The sequence below is a fragment of the Lutra lutra genome, chromosome 8, assembly GCF_902655055.1.
Source record: "Lutra lutra chromosome 8, mLutLut1.2, whole genome shotgun sequence".
Lineage (NCBI taxonomy): Eukaryota > Metazoa > Chordata > Mammalia > Carnivora > Mustelidae > Lutra > Lutra lutra.
Window position 1 is genome coordinate 154961 of NC_062285.1, and position 16647 is coordinate 171607.

The 16647-nt window shown below is 48.0% G+C and overlaps 1 protein-coding gene across 4 annotated transcripts in view; it reads left to right on the forward strand.

The window, feature by feature from the left end:
- The first annotated feature begins 202 nt into the window (after nt 1-202).
- ZMYND11 (zinc finger MYND-type containing 11) overlaps nt 203-16647 on the forward strand; it is a 128488-nt gene continuing 112043 nt past the window's right edge. Inside the window, exon 1 of one of the 4 annotated variants that reach the window (XM_047739528.1) lies at nt 203-317. The gene's annotated coding sequence lies outside the window, so the exon portion shown is untranslated. Of the gene's footprint in view, nt 423-578; nt 713-1517; nt 1541-16647 lie in introns of those variants that run through there. The other 3 variants (XM_047739527.1, XM_047739525.1, XM_047739529.1) reach the window with 3 other exon arrangements.

Consider the following 16647-nt stretch of genomic DNA (forward strand, 5'->3'; position numbering starts at 1 on the left):
CCAACGGATCCTGGGCGGTCCTGTAATCCTGGCGGTCCCGAGTGTGCGTGCATGAGCCGGGGAACCTGGCGCCTCCCTGCCGTTCTTTCTGACGGTCGCAGTAACGAGACCTCCCAAGCCGGTTACCGGTTTTGCTCACCCACACCCTGACGGCCGCCCGGGCGCGGCAGCTCGGCGGGCGCACGGCGGCGCGGGGCCCGGCCCACCCGGAGCGGACGTGGGCCCGCATCGCCCCCGGCCCCGCAGTTCCGAGCCCGAAGATGCTGCGAGCGCCGGGAGCTTTGCGCGCTCGGCTCCCGGCTCCCGCGTGCCCGCACGTACGTAGCCTTCACGTGTGTGCCGCTATCGAGTGCATGTGTGCAGATGTAGGAATATGCTGAAGCCAATTCGGAGTCGGGCGCCGAGGACAGGACGGAGGGAAGGTGGGTGTGGGCGTGCGCGGCGCCGGCCCGGCCGGGAGGGAGCCGGAGCCCGCGGCCCGCACCCCGCGCCCGAACCCCGCGCCCGCGGCGCCGCCGGCCGGGCCACACAATAAAGTCCGGGGGCGGGCGGAGGTGCAGGAGGCCGGGCCGGGCGAGCGGCCGCCCCGCGCACACACCGCCATGTGAGCGGCGCCGCGGCCTCGCAGGACGCAAACTTTCCCCGGCGGCGGCGGCGGCGGCCCAACTTCCCGCCCCCGGCCCCCGGGCCTGCCGCGCGGCGCCGAGACCCCGTAAGTGCGGGCGGCGCCCGGCCCCCCGCGCCCCCGCCGGCCCGCCGGGCCACCGCCTTCCCTCCCTCCCGGCCGGGCGCGCGCGGGTCTCGGCGGCCGAGGGTTGTCAACATGGCGCCCCTGAAGCGCCGAGCCGGGGAGGGCGGCGGGGAGCCGGGGCGTCCGGGCGGGGGCCGGGCCGGGCGGGCGGGGGAGCCGGAGCGGAGGCCGGGCCCGCGGGGGAGCCGCCGGGGAGCCCGCGGAGGGGGCCGGGAGGCGGGGAGGCGGCGCGGAGGCCGGGAGGCGGGGAGCACCCTCCCCCCGCGCGCCCCGCAGGCCTGGGCCCGGGCGGCGGCGGCGGCGGCGGGAAGGAGGCGGCGCGGCGGCGGGGCCGGGCGCGGAGGGGGAGGGCCGGGCGCGGCGGCGGCGGCGGCGGCGAGGACCGGAGCATAATGGTGGGAGACTCGGCCGCGGCGGGCGCGGGGCGCGGGCGGGGGCGTCCGAACGGCGGCGCCGTCGCTTTGTGGAGCCCGGCCCGGCTGCAGCGTCTCCGGCCGCCGGCGCGGTGCGCTCGCCGCCCGCCCTCCCGCCAGCCGCCCCGCGCGGCCCGCCGGGCTTTGTGTAGGCGCGCGGGGGCGGCGGGGCCTGCGGGGGTCCCGTCCGCGCCCCCTCGCCCGCGCCGGGCCCGGGAGGGGCGGGCCGGAGGCGGCGGCGGCGGAGGACGAGGACCGCGCGGGGCCTGCTCGGGCCGGAAGCCGGGGAGTCGCGTGAGCGCCGCCCGCCGGGCCGGCCCTTCCCGCGCGGCCAGGCCTGGGGCCCGCGGGTCGGGGTCCGCCGGAACGCGGCCCTGTGAGTGGGGGAGGGCGGGGGCGCGGGCGCCGGCGTGGCTCGCTGTGTGAGGGCGGCGGCCGCGGCCGGGCAGGGCGGTCCGCGGGCACCCAGGCGGGGCTCGCTGCGCGTCCCCTGGGGCCGGGCTCGGCGGCGGCGCGGCCTGCGCCTCCTCAACAGGTCCTCGCGGGGCCTCGGCGCGCGGTGCGGAGCGGAGCGGCGGGGCCGGGGCCGCGGGGCTCCTGGGCAGGCCCGGGCCCCCAGCTTCCACGTGCACGGCCGCTGGCGCCGGGGTGCGGGCCGGCTGCGGGCCGCTGGCGGTGCGCGCGGGGCCCGGGGGCGGATGGGGTCCGGGGGGTCCGGGGGCGCCGCGCAGGTGCCAGGTGGCCTGTGCGGGGGCGGCCGCCTGCGGGCTGGAGCGGACACCGGGCTCCCCGAGGTTTGGGTCCTGGGTGCTCCGGTGCCCAGCATCCCCCTGTGAGCCTGCTGGAAAACAGCGTGTTGAAAGGCAGAAAGTGAAACGGTAACTTGTTTTCGTTTCAGGTGAGAAACGGAGTAGTTGTAGCTTACTAATTGTGGGATGCGGAGCCTTTTCAGGTTGGGGGGTCCTCGATTCTAATTCTCGGTTGGAAGTTAGCAGGGAGATAGTCTTGGTGGTGCTTTAAAAAGTTTGAATGCTCTTTGGTAAGCAAGGTCACCTTTGTGATTTTTCTGAGTTCTCATTTGTACAGTAAGGAGCTGGACTGTGAATTTGTGTTCGTGTTACTGTCCGCGTCTTTGGCTGACTGCCGCAGCTTACAGGGATTATTTTGGGAGACTCTTTATAAGATGGCTAGGCTAGAGAATCAAAGACCAGAAGATGTGGGATGTGATTATGACAGAATGAATACGGGTTTTTTTTCATTGCTTAAAAGCTCTACCTGCGGTTAACAGGATCTCTGTCTTTTACATAGTACTTTTGCCTGTAGATGTTGTGCAGGTGAAAACTGAGTCTCCCTTTTACATTCTGTAAAGTGGGCAATTCATTTTTGCAGTTACCGGTTATAAGGTGTTTAAATACACACATATGTAGTTGCTTTACAAAGAAACATCACTGGACATGTTAATGTTCGTTCTGGAGCTCACCCTGAGTATTCCTGGGACATGGTTATGTCAGGGCTTTGGATGTCCTTTTGCTTGGATGTTTCCTTGAATTGACACGTGTTTATGTAAACTCTAACCCTTTTGTAATTCTACCCCTTTTCCTTTAGGGGTGGTTCAAAATAGTGTGTAATAGAGACACTCATACCCTTTGGCATACTTGAGACATGAATCGAAATGAAGAATTTTAACATTTGTGTTAGAGGTATCACTTGCTGTCCTAATAATGCTTCAAGAGGTAAACCTCTGGTTGTCCTGTTTTCTTTACCTACCTTTACCATCCTTCAATTGAATTTTAATGGGAGACATCATTTAAGCAAAGAGGTCATATCTGGGGGGAAAATCGAGTAAAGGGTCAGACTTTACCTTATGGTAATTAAAAACTTTTCATTGTTTGGAATCCTTAACTTGCACTTAACACTGACTTTTTTTAAACAGGGTGATTAGATTTTTTTTTTCATTTAGATTAGAGAGGTAGCTTATAGCAAAATGACTTTGAAGACTGATGGCTTAGGTCCGGAATCTCTCCTCTGTCATTTGCTAGCAAAGGCACAGCAGGCAGATTACTTAAACTCCCCATGCCTGGTCTCCGTTTCCCTATCTGGAAAACAAGGACAGTAACTGTACCAACTTCATCGGGCTATGGATGCATGGATGACTACTAGACTAATTCGGTTCAGTTGAATCAGATTCATTTGGGTTGATAATTGAAACGTGTGTGGAAAGGAGTGGCCCTCTGAAATTGCAGCATGGAATGCTTATGTGTGCCTTGGTTACTAATTTGTGCGTGTTGGAGCATACCTCTGAATCCCTCCGTGTGTTCACCTTAGTTATCCCAGAATTAGAAAATGAACATTTGTTATATTCCTCCAGACTTCTTTATTGAAGCAGTTTTTAAGGATCTTTTTGTCATTATTTTTTTTGCTTTTATTTTCTTTATGGGTAAGATACATGTAACAAAATTTACAGTTTTAATTCTAAAATGTATTGTCTCGTGGTATTAAATAAATTCATACTGCTGTGCAGAGATCATCACCATCCGTCTCCAGAGCTCTTTTCATTTTGTAAGACTTAAACTCCATACTTGTGTAACACCCCCTCCCTTCCTCCCTCCCCCGGTGCCTAGCACCCACCTATCATGACTTCGGTATCTTGATGAAGAGTCTGGGTAACTGAAGCACGTAGTGTAAGAGTTCTTATTTTACCATTGGTTATCAGCGAATCTTCTCTTTTCCCACATTGTCATCAGGTTATATGTTTTGTATTTACTTAAAGCAGGAAGACTTTCTGAAAAAGGAATCACTGCTTGTCCCCTTATTTTGATCATTGTGGAATTCATAATCCCTCACCAATATTTTTTCTAGGAATTTTGACAAAAAATAATGGGTTTGAGTTTAATTTCTACCTGTATTTCTTGCACAACAACTTTGAGTTACTTTTTGCAGTGGCATTGTTAAAATTTCAGAACGACTTAAATCTGCTCCAGTGCAGTGATTATGTGGAGATTCGTAGTGATCTGAAAGTTCTGTTTCTTCAGTGGTCTGTCCTTTGGTCTTGGTTTTTTGAAATGATTTGGTATTCAGGAATTTTTTTTTTTTTAAAGATTTTTTTTTTAATTTATTTGCCAGAGAGAGAGAGAGAGAGTGTACACACAAGCATGCAGAGAGGCAGGCAGAGGCAGCGAGAGAAGCAGACTCCCTGAAGAGCAAGGAGCCTGATGTGGGACTCGATCCCAGGACCCCGGGATCATGACCTGAGCCGAAGGCAGCGGCTTAACCAACTGAGCCACCCAGGCGTCCCTTTTTTTAAGATTTTTTTTTTTTTTTTTTTGCCAGAGAGAGAGAGAGAGAGAGAGTACACACAAGCATGCAGAGAGGCAGGTATTCAGGAATTAATAACATAAATGAGTACCATGATGCTGTGTATCAATAGTGTATATTCAACTCTTCGCCATTGTGCAAAGTTCTTCACATATGCTGTTGCACTGTTAGGAACCCTGTGCGTGATCATCTTAAGAGCACAGCATTTTTCCTTTTAGTTGTGGAGGACCCCACCCCCTTCCCGCACACCCCCATCCAGACACACACTGCGAAGTGGACCAGCTAGTAGCTTTGTGATAGAACTTGCTCTGTGGAACCTAAAAGTTTGAGGATTCCTCTGATAGGAAGTAAAGTGATAGAAACAAAGTTTAATGGGATGGAGATAAAAATAAGTCTAAATATCCAAGAGTATGTTTTTTTTTTTTAATAATCAAGTCTTAGCTATAGTATTATTTTTTAAGATTTTATTTATTTATTTGACAGATCACAAATAGGCAGAGAGGCAGTCGGAGAGAGAGAGGGCGAAGCAGACTCCCTGCTGAACAGAGAGCCTGATGCGAGATCATGACCTGAGCCAAAGGCAGAGGCTCAACTCACTGAGCCACCCAGGGACCCTTAGCTATAGTATTTTAGACATCTTGTACTGCCTTAAGGGAAAACCTCATTGCATGTATGTGTGCCTGTTAATAATTTTCTACTCAGAAAATTCTTAAGAAGTTACTTAGTTTTATTTGTGAAAATGCTGTATAATACTTAATGTGCCACGTCATTTACAAGGGCAAGTAGTCTGTATGTTGGACATTAAAAAAATTTTATGTAGTTTATTATGTATTGGTAAGGACATTTAGGAAATTGTTAGATATAGATACTTAGATTTGTAAAATTGAAGTAAATATCTTTGTGGAACTAGGAAATATTTAGACATTTAACTAATTTTTCATTGTACTTTTTAATGATATTTTCTATTTGATAGCTAAAAGGCTAAATATTTGCCTAACTTTACATGAAGTTAAATTAATGGAATACTGTTAAATCCACATTTTAACGACCTCATACGGCTTGTCTGTTCAGATGAGAGAAGTCTGATTAGCAGATCCCGTTATGTTGGAAAGATGTGTATTGATGAAAACTTGTGTGGTGTTTTATTTATTTTGGAAACTGAGGAATATTTATAGTAGATTAACTAGTTTTGTTTTAAATAAGTGCTTTTGTCATTCATTACTCCGTAATTACTGATTCATAAGATTACCTTAAAGTATTGTGTTTTCTTTTAATAGGTACAATATGTTTTAATACCTTGAGTTCATTCATTAAACATTGTTATTTATGGAAACTACTGTGTACTAGACACTTGCCAGGTAACAGTTACTGAAGCAAGGGGAGTGTGGCAGAAGAAAGTGTGTAAGTGCTGTGGGACAGTGTATGTGAGTTACAGTATATTGCATTTAAATTACGAATACTTTTGAGGGTTTAACACTGATTTTTTTTCTTTTTTAAGATCTGTTCATTTTAGAGAAAGAGCACAGTGGGAAGGAAGGGCAGTGGGAGAGAGGGGTCAAGAGACAGGCAGACTCCCCGCTCAGCACGGGGGTAGGGGGGGTAGATCTCAGGACCCTGAGATCATGACCTGAGCTGAAATCAGGTCAGACCCTTAACTGGCTAAGTCACCCAGACGCCCCTTAACACTGATTACAAATTTATTCTGATTTGTAACTTTGTGATTTTATTACGCTTACCACTAAAAACAACTTTGTTGTGATTAATAATTTTTTATGTTCTCCAGATGTTATCTAAACATTTAAGTGACATGTAGACCCACTTAAGATTTTTAATATGTTCTCCAGTTTAACTTACATGTTAAGCAAATCTAAAATATAAAGAGGGAAGAATCTTCTTCCCTACTTAGGCATTTATTGTGTAAACACAGAAGAAATATATGTACAAAATTTTTAACAGCTATGTTGAGAGCTTGTCTCCTAATACTAATTCTCACAGTTGGTAATAAAAAATGCTAAGTTTTTTAAAATCAGGAAGATACTGTCATTTATAGGAAGAGAATCTGTCATAAGTACATTTTAACTTGGCTGTGTATCCATATTAGGTCCCTTGAGAAGCTTGCCTGAGATGCAGTTCCAGAAAGCTGGGTTTCTTTGTAAACATCTTGTTTGTGGCAGTACAATTTTTTTTTTAAAAAGGGTCACTTAGTGGGACGCATGGGTAGCTCAGTGGGTTAAACGTCTGCCTTTGTCTTAGGTGTCATGGTCTCGGGTCCTGGGATCAAGTCCCGCCTCAGGCTCTCTGCTCGGTGGGGACTCTCTCCCTCAGCCCTTCCCCCTGCTTGTGCGTGCTCATACGAGCATGTGAGCTCTCCCTCTCTCAAAAAAGTAAAATCTTAAGAAAAGGGGGGGGGGGTCAGTTAGTGAGCACCTGCTCTACCAGGCAGTTGTGTTCTTGCTTTAATTTTTGCATCAGCCCCATGAGGGGACTATTACTGCCGTAAGCTTATGTGATGAATTACGTTGTTACAACAGTTGTAAGTATCCTATAGTTTACAAGGACGTGGCCGAGAGGGTTCAGTTAGCAGTGCGGGAGGTCACACAGAATAAATACCTGATCAAGCGGGTTTTGAGTTCAGGTGCACGGCTAGCACGCCTGTATTTTACTTGGCTGCTGTTTCCCTCAAACCCACCAGCTACCGGGTCTTTGTACTGATGTATCTTCATCCTCCAATGTACGTTTATAACCCTGAGAGAGCACAGAACAGTAAAAGAGTGTAACTATGTCTGCTCTCTTTGCAAGAAGTAGGAGGTGGGAAGAAAGGAGTACTAGGTGCCTCCTAGTCAGAACATCCAAATGCAGAGTCCTTGTAACAACAGCTCGTGATCTAAGGGCAGCAAGCGGTGGTCGGCTCTTTGTCCTACGGCTACTCTGGGCAGCCCGCAGTGAAGGTAACTTGGCACAGGTGTTAGGGAACCTATGGTCTTCATCTTGATCCGCAGGTATACAAGAGAAAGGGGAGCATTTTCAGGATGAAGTCCAGCCCGGGAGTGTTCTTGCTGTATTGGGGGAGGGTATTGTCTTGAGGAAGCTTTTAGCATTCTTTTTGCTGAGTAAGTTCAGCTTGGGTGGAAGTAGCCGATTTCTTGAAAGTAGCTCTGAGTGCTGAGGCTTCAGAGTTCAGTAGGTGTTTCCTGTTCCCTAAAATAAACGAATGTGAGTGGCGTACGGTGGAGAGAGAGGAAGAAGTGAGTTGTAGCGCGCACGGACCCAGACCCCGGCTGCTCCTCAGAAGGGATGTCGGGATGGGGTACTAAGTACGGTTTTCTAATTTAATAGTTGTGCAAGATTTTTAAGAAGTCTTTTAATGGAGGGTAAACATGGAGAAGGCTCTGGGTAGGGAAACTATCTCATCTGAAAATGTGTTATGAAGTTCTCAGGCTTCTTGTAGATTCTTGATTTATCTGCCTGTTGGTGGTTTTTCCGTCTCTGAGCTGTACCTGAGAAATGGCATCTGGGAGAACAAGTCCTGACTCTGCAGTTGGTTTTGATGTGCAGCACATCTACTTTCACTGCTCAGTCCTTCCAGTAGGAACAACTGAGGTTAATTTATTTGGGATTTCCGTTGATACTGCATTTGAAAGATTTTTCAGGCATTTTACTAATCATCAGAGGTGTCTTTCTAGATTACGGAGGATCTAAATTTCAAGGTGATTCATTTCTCTTTTGTACTTTTTTTTAAAGATTTTTTTATTTTAGAGAGAGACAGCATGAGTAGGAGGGGCAGAGAGTACTAAAGTAGACTCTGCGCTGAGCTGGGAGCCTGACGCTGGCTCGGTCCCAGGACCCAGGGACCGTGACCGAAGCCAGGATCAAGAGTTAGACGGTGAACTGACTGAGCCCCCCGGGCACCTCTTTCTTTTGGACTTGTAATTTAACATTTCTTATGTTTAACAAAATCACATTTAATATATAACATAAAAATACCTGTTGTCTTTTGTTTTGAAATGCCTTCTTTTACTCTTCTGCGCACCTAAATTCTAGATACGCACCGTCTTAGGAAGCCTCTGCTTGTGATGTGCGTCCATGTTGGAGTGTTTCACATAAGACACTTCGCTTTGAGTCATTAGAAAGTTAAATTTTCTTTTCTTTCTTTCTTTTTTTTTAAGATTATTTATTTATTTCACAGAGAGCACAAGTCGGCACAGAGGCAGGCAGAGAGGGGGGAAGCAGCCTCTCCGCCGAGCAGAGAGCCCGATTCGGGGCTCGATCCCAGGACCCTGGGATCATGACCTGAGCTGAAGGCAGAGGCTTTAACCCACTGAGCCACCCAGGTGCCCCTAAATTTTATTTTCTGAGGGTTACTGAGTGCAGCGTTCAGTCTCTGTTACTTTCGGATGACTTAAGTTGAGCAACCACTAGTCCAGTTCAAGCTGGGCCGTCTCCCGGTGCTTGTTCCGTAGAAGCCAGGATGTGTAGCACGCGGGCTTGAAAGGGGAGGCGGTGGCAGGGGCAGCCTCCGCCCGTGCTGGTTGCCGGTGCGGGCACAGCCCCGTCCACACTGTGTCTCCTGCTGCTGTCAGTCCTCTGGCTTTTTCTACTTGTACCTCATGTGACAAACACAGCTTTTACAGGCAGAGGCTTAACCCACTGAGCCACCCAGGCGCCCCAGGAAACACATTTTAACCAAATTAAAACTTGAAGTACTTTAGAAACAGACATTGTATTAAAATAACAGGAATTTGGCAGTTCATTTGTAGAAAGTGCCAGATTTATTGGCAGACTTTGTCAGTGTCTGCTGTTGCCATACACTTTGCAGTGGAAGTTGGGGAAGGTTTCAGATTGTCTTCACTGTGTCATCAAATATTTAATACATTTTCAAAGGTCGTGCAAACGCGGATGCATATATCACATCCGTTCATCGAAGACCGTATAAGAAACAAGTGCGGACTGTGTGTTATGCAGTCCTTCTTGGAGGTCAGACGTCCTCATCCTGGTGCTCACACCTACTTCTGTTGGTTCTGAAGACAGAATGCTTATTTGTCCTTATTCAAGCTTAACGTTTGCCAGGATACAATCTGCAAATTATGACCAATTCCTCTTTCAAAAAAATGCGAGAAATTAACCCTTCTGGTGGACTTCGCATGGGCCGGTATGTCACCGTGTAATAAATGAGTGGCCACTTTGCGGTGATTTACAGCACAAACATCGTGTACCCTATTTCGTAGATTTTTAAGTTCCTGAAAGACCATGATCATGTCATTTTACCGGCTGTGCTGGAGATCCTGAGAGGAGCACGCCGTGGTGGAGCAGTGTCCTTCTGCCTGGTGGCATCTCCACGCTGGGCCTGACTGCAGATACAGTGGAAGCTTTGCTTTTCTTCAGATCCAGCCTTCAGTGTTTGCGTTACAAAGTCATAAAAATGACTATTTAAAGCATTTTAAAAGTAAAGATGACATTTTATTACAGTTGATTATTTCTCTTCACCATAGTCCTGTGCTGTCTGGTCACCGCAAACACTGAATTCCCCAAACGGGACCCTTTGCCTCTGGGGGGAATATAGGCTTATGTTCCTGCCAGCCCTCTGGTCACATCTTAGTGACCCAAAATGCCATTTCCATGCTACAGGGCCATTAGCTAAAATCTTTGTAAAAAAGCCAGTCTCAGTGTTGAAAACGTGTTTTCCATAACCCTTTTATTGCATAAAATTCCTGCAAATTTAACCTTTTATGGCTGCGTGTCCCTTTCTGAAACCCACCAGCCAGCCAGCATTGGCTGAGGAGGATTTAGTGTTGTCCCAACTGCAGGTGCTGGGACTGTAGACCGCAGTGGCTGGCAGCCTCAGAACGGTGTTGTCCATTACACTTTTTGATCTGTTATCCTCTCCTGGGTCCACGAGTGTTGCTGCATTTCCATCTTCTGTGGGCTATAGATGTTCCTTTAGCACTTCAGGCACAAATGGGTGCATCTTCTCCCTGGTCCTGGGTGACAGCGCGGTAACCAAAACCCAGAGCCTGAACGAAGCCTGCTTGATACCTGAGAGGCAGCCGCAGGCCACTGGGCTCAGCACAGCATTTCAGCATTGCGCTGGGCCCATTCACACCAGGAGATCACCAGCACACAGCACCGAAATGAGAAAAATGTGGCAGTAAATCTCCTGCAGAAAGGACACTGTTGACAGTCTGAGCGGGAAGAGAGGCAGCCCGAGGTTCCCCTGCAGCTGGGACGCAGCTGGGGCGGTGTCCTGTCCTGAGCGATGGCCTGGATTTTAGCAAGCAGGTGAATTCACAAACGTGCGATCTGCAAATAATGAGAATCCGTGCTGATTTTCGTGTTTGTATCTTTTATTTCATCCGAAATTTCACAGCTACACATGAGATATGAGAAAATTGCTCTTATTTTGACTTGTTAATTGGATGCTTTTCCCCTATAGTTTTCTGACTTTAAAAATAGAGAACACAGAGCAGCACTTGTGTATAAAAGGGTAACACGTTAAACAAAAAAAACTTGAAAACATGTTTGGCCTCCTTGGCAGTCTTAAGCCGATTAAGACAGGGTACAGTGTTTGCACTTTTGGTTTTGGTTGAACGTGAACAAGACCGGGGCACCTGGCTGGCTGGAGTGTGCGACTCTTGATCTCAGGGCTGTGAGTTTGAGTCCCACGTTGGGCACAGTGATGCCTTTAAGAAGACCAAAGAATCTAAAAAGGCTAATTCACCCCGGTGGCAGCTGGGACATAAAAACCCCACCCTTCATTCAGAGAAGAGCTCCTGTGCTTCTACACCGTGCCCTGGGAGGGCGCCACCGGGGTGCTGGTCTGGTATTTGATGGGCGGACATTTAAAAGTTTTTTTTAAAGGGAAAGGGAATCCTGAGAAACATGCCTACTGAAAGAGGTGAGTGTCGGTGACAGGTGAACAGTAAGGGGACAGACAGTTACAGAAGTCAGGTCCATACATTTAAGGTGTATGACTGGTGTGTAAAGTATGTTTACTCCCTGCGGGACCTGTGGCAGCATCTGCAGACAGGAGGGCCCAGTGCCGGACTCTCCTCACAGCCCCCACAGCACAGACATCTGGTGCGTGAGAGGGTCCAAGGTTGGGATCGCCAGGGCAGGACAGGCAGGTGTCCATGCGCGAGACAACGGCCCTGGCTCATCAGGGGAATGCGTGTGTGTGCTCTCTCTGCTCGGTTGAAGCAGGAACTGTGTGTCACCTTGCTTTAAGGAAATTTTAATGCTTAAAAAAATTACTTGGAAGACTTACACATCTTTAAATTTTTAAAAGTTTTTAGTTTCCAGTGTAGTTAACACACAATGTCCTATTAGTTTCAGGTACCAAAGGTAAGGGTTCAACAATTCTTAGTGTCTTGTTCTTAAATAAGGATAAACTAAGTATTGTTTGTTAGCATTTTTTTTTTTACTTACGTTAAGTCCTGTTACAGTAAGTTTTTCAAAAGCTTTTTCCATTGTCATATGATTAATTTCTTAACATAAATCTGGTAATCAGACATATGCATACTGTAGCTTAAAGGCCCTTACTTAAAAAAGAAACAAAACCATAGTGTGCTCACCTTTAGGTAGTGTGAAAACCATAAATTTGGAGGCAGACGAGTAGCTCATATTCCTTTGAGAGCTTTGATACAGTTTGTTCTGCATTTTCATAAATTTCTATGATGTGATTCAGAGTCCTTATTAGTAAAAGCACAAGGAAGTTTGAGTCAAATTAAGAATACAAACAAAAAATACCTTTGTATCAATATTTTAAGTTATGTAGGCACAGATCTTTTCATTGATACTTGAGACTTGGCAGGATGTAATCTTTGATACTTTTTCCTGGCAGAGGACAGGAGGATATTATAGAGTTAAGTTTTTTCAACTGAATTTTATAATTTATACTTACTGTTATTTTCTGTTAAGCATTACCTACTATGGGAATGCCTGGGGGGCTCAGTCAGTTAAGCATCTGCCTTCTGCTCAGGTCATGACCCCGGGGTCCAGGGATTGAGACCCCTGTCAGGCTCCTTGCTCAGTGGGGAGTCAGCATCCCCCTACCCCCGGTTTATGCTCTTTCTCTGACAAATCAGATCTTAGGGGGAGAAGAGGATAAGCTGCTGTGTACAGTATTGAATGTTTGCTACTAGGCTTTGGGAACTGCAGGGAAATAATTTAGATTTTTTTCTTTAAAAGGATTATTTATTTATTTACATAATTGACGGACAGATCATAAGTCGGCAGAGAGGCAGGCAGAGAGAGGGAGGGAAGCAGGCTCCCTGCTGAGCAGAGAACCTGATGCGGGGTTCGATCCCAGGACCCTGGGATCATGACCTGAGCCGAAGGCAGAGGCTTAACCCACTGAGCCACCCAGGCGCCCCTAGATTTAAAATATATGGCAAAACGTTAATTATTGAAGCCTGGCAGTTCCTGTAATTCTACTTTTGTGTCCTGCTCCTCACTTGAGTAAGAGGGCATGGCCTTTGGGTTCTGTGACTTGTTTTAAGTGCACAATTAATTGGTTTCTAGCACATTCTTAAGGTGGTGCTGTCCCTCCTCCCCATGCTGTCACTCCTCCCTGCACTGTCCCTCCTCCTCCTCATTGTCCCTCCTCATTCCTTCCTCCGCACTCTGTCCCTCCTCCCGGCGCTGCCCCTGCAAACTGGCCCATCCTGGATGTTTCCCGTGGGCCGAGGCCGTGGCCTTCTGTGTCTGCACCCTGTCCCTGAGTGCACCGTGGTGAGGCTGCTCTGTGCTGCTGCGCGTGTCAGCGCTTCCTTCCTTTTTATGGAGATGGAGTCGACGTGATGCTGCGTACACGGTGCACCACGTGTGGGTTGGGTGCATGTACGTCACCACGGCGGGGTCGGCCAACAGCTCTGTCATCTCACGTGATTACGGTTTCTGTTGTGTGGTGAGACCGTTGGCGGTCTGGCCTCTCAGCAGCTTTCAGGTGTGTAATCCGGAGTCGGTCACTCTAGTCACAGCGCTGTGCCTTCTACCCCCAGAACCTGTGTGTCTCCCGACTGGACGTTTAGACCGTTCGACCAGCACCTCGCCAGTTCTCTTTGTCATTTGCTGAGGAAAATTGCTGGGTCCCATGCCAACTGCTTTCCCCCTCTTTGGAGAAGCTGCTGAATGAGTTTGAAAGTGGCTGCCTCGTTTGACATACGAGGGCACCGCCTCTCTGTCTTTGCCGGGACTCGCTGTTGTCCCGCTGTTGGAGTCTAGTCTTCTTAGGGGTGTCAGGCGCCGTCTCCCTGTGGCTTTGATGGCGTTTTCCTGATGACTGATGGTGTTGGGCATCACTTGTGTGCTTCCTGTTCACCTGGTTGTCTTTGGAGAAGTGTCTCCTCATATCCTGATAACTGTTCCTGTGATTGCCCATGTGTTAGTTGGGTTGTCTTTTTAACAAATTTAAGAATTTTTTTATAAGTTAACGCATAGAAGTCTTTCATCAGATATATGATTTGCAGATACTTTGTCCCTTCTCTGGATTGTCTTTTCGCTTTAGTGATGGTATCCTGTGAAGCTCGAAAGCTTCCAGTTTGCACGAACCCTGCTTCGTCCTGGCGTTTGTACATGCTCCCCCCGTTCTTCGTACCTGCCGTGCACTGGACTCGACGCCCGGGCTGCGTTTCAGTAGTCACCATTGCCGCTGGTGCTGTGGTAAATGGCTTTGTACACGCAATATTCATGAATGTAAGAGCAGAAGTGACTTTGGTGGTTACTGCCACCTGCCCTCACGAGAAGACTGCGCCGTCTGTGCGCCCAGCAGCAGGGTAGGAGCGCGGTGACGGCCCTGCAGATACACAGAGGATATCGCGAGGCTCTTCTGTTTCTGCTAGTCTGATAGGCAGGAGATGGTTTATTAAAATGGAGTGGGTTACTCTTTGGGTAGATTTCTGTGAGCACTTGGGACTGAATCTGAACTTTTTTTTATCTTGTTCCATTAATCTCTGTCTTTTCATGTGCTAGTATCCCCTCTGTATTAATTATATTTATTGATAATTAATTATGTATTCCTGTTAGGGCTAGCTCTTTTTCATTGTTTTTATTTTTCCTAATGAAGTTTTATAAAAATGTTTTCTTGCTCCAGAAAAAATAATTTTGAGTATTGTAATTGAAATTGCATTAGTTTATAAATTAACATAGGAATAATTCGCATTTTGATGATATTGAGCCTTTCTACCCAAGAACATAATAGATCTTTCCATATTCAATTACACATTTATGTTTTTCAAGAGCATTTTATAATTCTCACCATATTGGTTTCTGTCAGATATTTCAGTTTCTTTTATCTTTTGTTTCTGTAAATGGGATGTGTTTTTGTATTCCTTTTAACTTTATTGTTCATGTATATGAAGGCGTTGATTGCTACATGTTACGTTTTTATCCCATTTTTTTTTAAAGATTTTATTTATTTATTTGAGAGAGAGACAGTGAGAGAGAGCATGAGTGAGGAGAAGGTCAGAGAGAGAAGCAGACTCCCCGCGGAGCCGGGAGCCTGATGCGGGACTCGATCCCGGGACTCCAGGATCATGACCTGAGCCGAAGGCAGTCGTCCAACCAACTGAGCCACCCAGGCATCCCTTTTATCCCATTTTTATTAAAGTATTTTGGTTGTAGTTTTCATTAATTTCTTTTGACGTTTCTGGATGCATCGTCACATGGTCTGCGTCATGAGCAGATAGAGATCGTGCTTCCCTCCCTGACACCCCCGTTTCTCTTCTTCGGTTGTTCCAGCCGTGTCCCTGCATTGGAAAATACCTCCACTGTAGTACTCAGGAAGAGTGGACGTGGTGAGGACCCATACGTCTTTATTTTAGCGGAGAATTTTGAAGTATCAGTAATGCTGGCTTTGCCGCCACACACGTGTGTATGTACATACAGTATCCCTCAGTTGGTGTTTCCGCATGAATGGATGTTAAACTTTGTCGAGCCCGTTTTCAGAGGTGATCACCTTCTTTCAAGCTCTTCTCACATTAATTGTGTTCATGTGTTTTCTGATGTCGAACCATCACCTCATTCCTGGAAAACTACATTTATTTTAATGTGCTGTTTGGTTCTGCTTGCAAAAATTTTATGTGAGGTTTCTGCAAGGATATCCATTCGTTTACATGTATTGTTCATTGCTTCTAGTATAAATTTTTGTGTTTATAAAGTCTGAGATAGTCCCCCTTCCACCGTAAGCCTTTCATGCTCTCTCTGCCGTGGACTGCCGGCATCTGCCGTAGGGACAGCACTTGGTCCCCGGAGCCCCTCTGCTTCCTGTGTTCAGTGCTGTTCTGTGATGGCACGGGGTTCCCGGGTCTTCGTGGTTATTAGTTATCTGCAGATGGAAAGTCTCCTCACTAAAAATTCAACTTCACTAGTTGATCATTTGAGTACTTACGGAAATTTGTGTTGAAACGATTTTTCCTCGGAATTTAGAAGGCACCCACCCATCACTTCCTGGCCTGCACGTTGTGGTTGAGAAAGCAGACGCGTCCCACTGTGTGGCCTCTCCCCACAGCGGTGGCAGACTGGAGGGGCTGCTGCTCCCTGGCCTCCGCTGTCCCTGTGCTGGGCGCCTCACCCTCCCTCCGCACCTGCGCCCAAGTGCTACGAGCCTTTCCAGCGTCACTTTCTGAAACTGGTTGTTCAGACAGCGTATCGCCTGTCAGAGTCTGTCCTCTGGTCTCCTGGTTTGCGTTTCTTGTCCTTTTGTTCTGCTTTATGGGACATTACCTCCACTTTATTTTCTATTCCTTCAAGGGAATGTGTTATTTATCATCCTTAAAAATGTTCTCGGTAGTCAGGTTTACCGTATTCTGTTTGTGGGTTCATAGATGCATTTCCTTTTCAGGCTCTGTGGCGATCTTAGATATGAGTATTTTGAAAATCTTTACTATTTCTGCATTTCTGTTTCAGTCCTTTGTCCCCCATCCCCTTTTCTGGGCGCATGAAATGACCTTTTTCTCTTTTACTGAGAAGCTCTTCTCCAGTGTCTGGTGATCCTTGGCTGTCTGTCCATATCGAAGGGTGAGGCTCCAGAAAGCCCGTTGAAACTGTGTAAGGCTGTAGTGTAGGGACATCAGGGGCCAGATGGCTGTTAGGTTCCCTCAAACGGCAGTGTCTAGGGGTCGTTTCTCTGAGGTAATTTAATTCCTCCCGAAAGTTCTCATTTGGGTTCTTGCC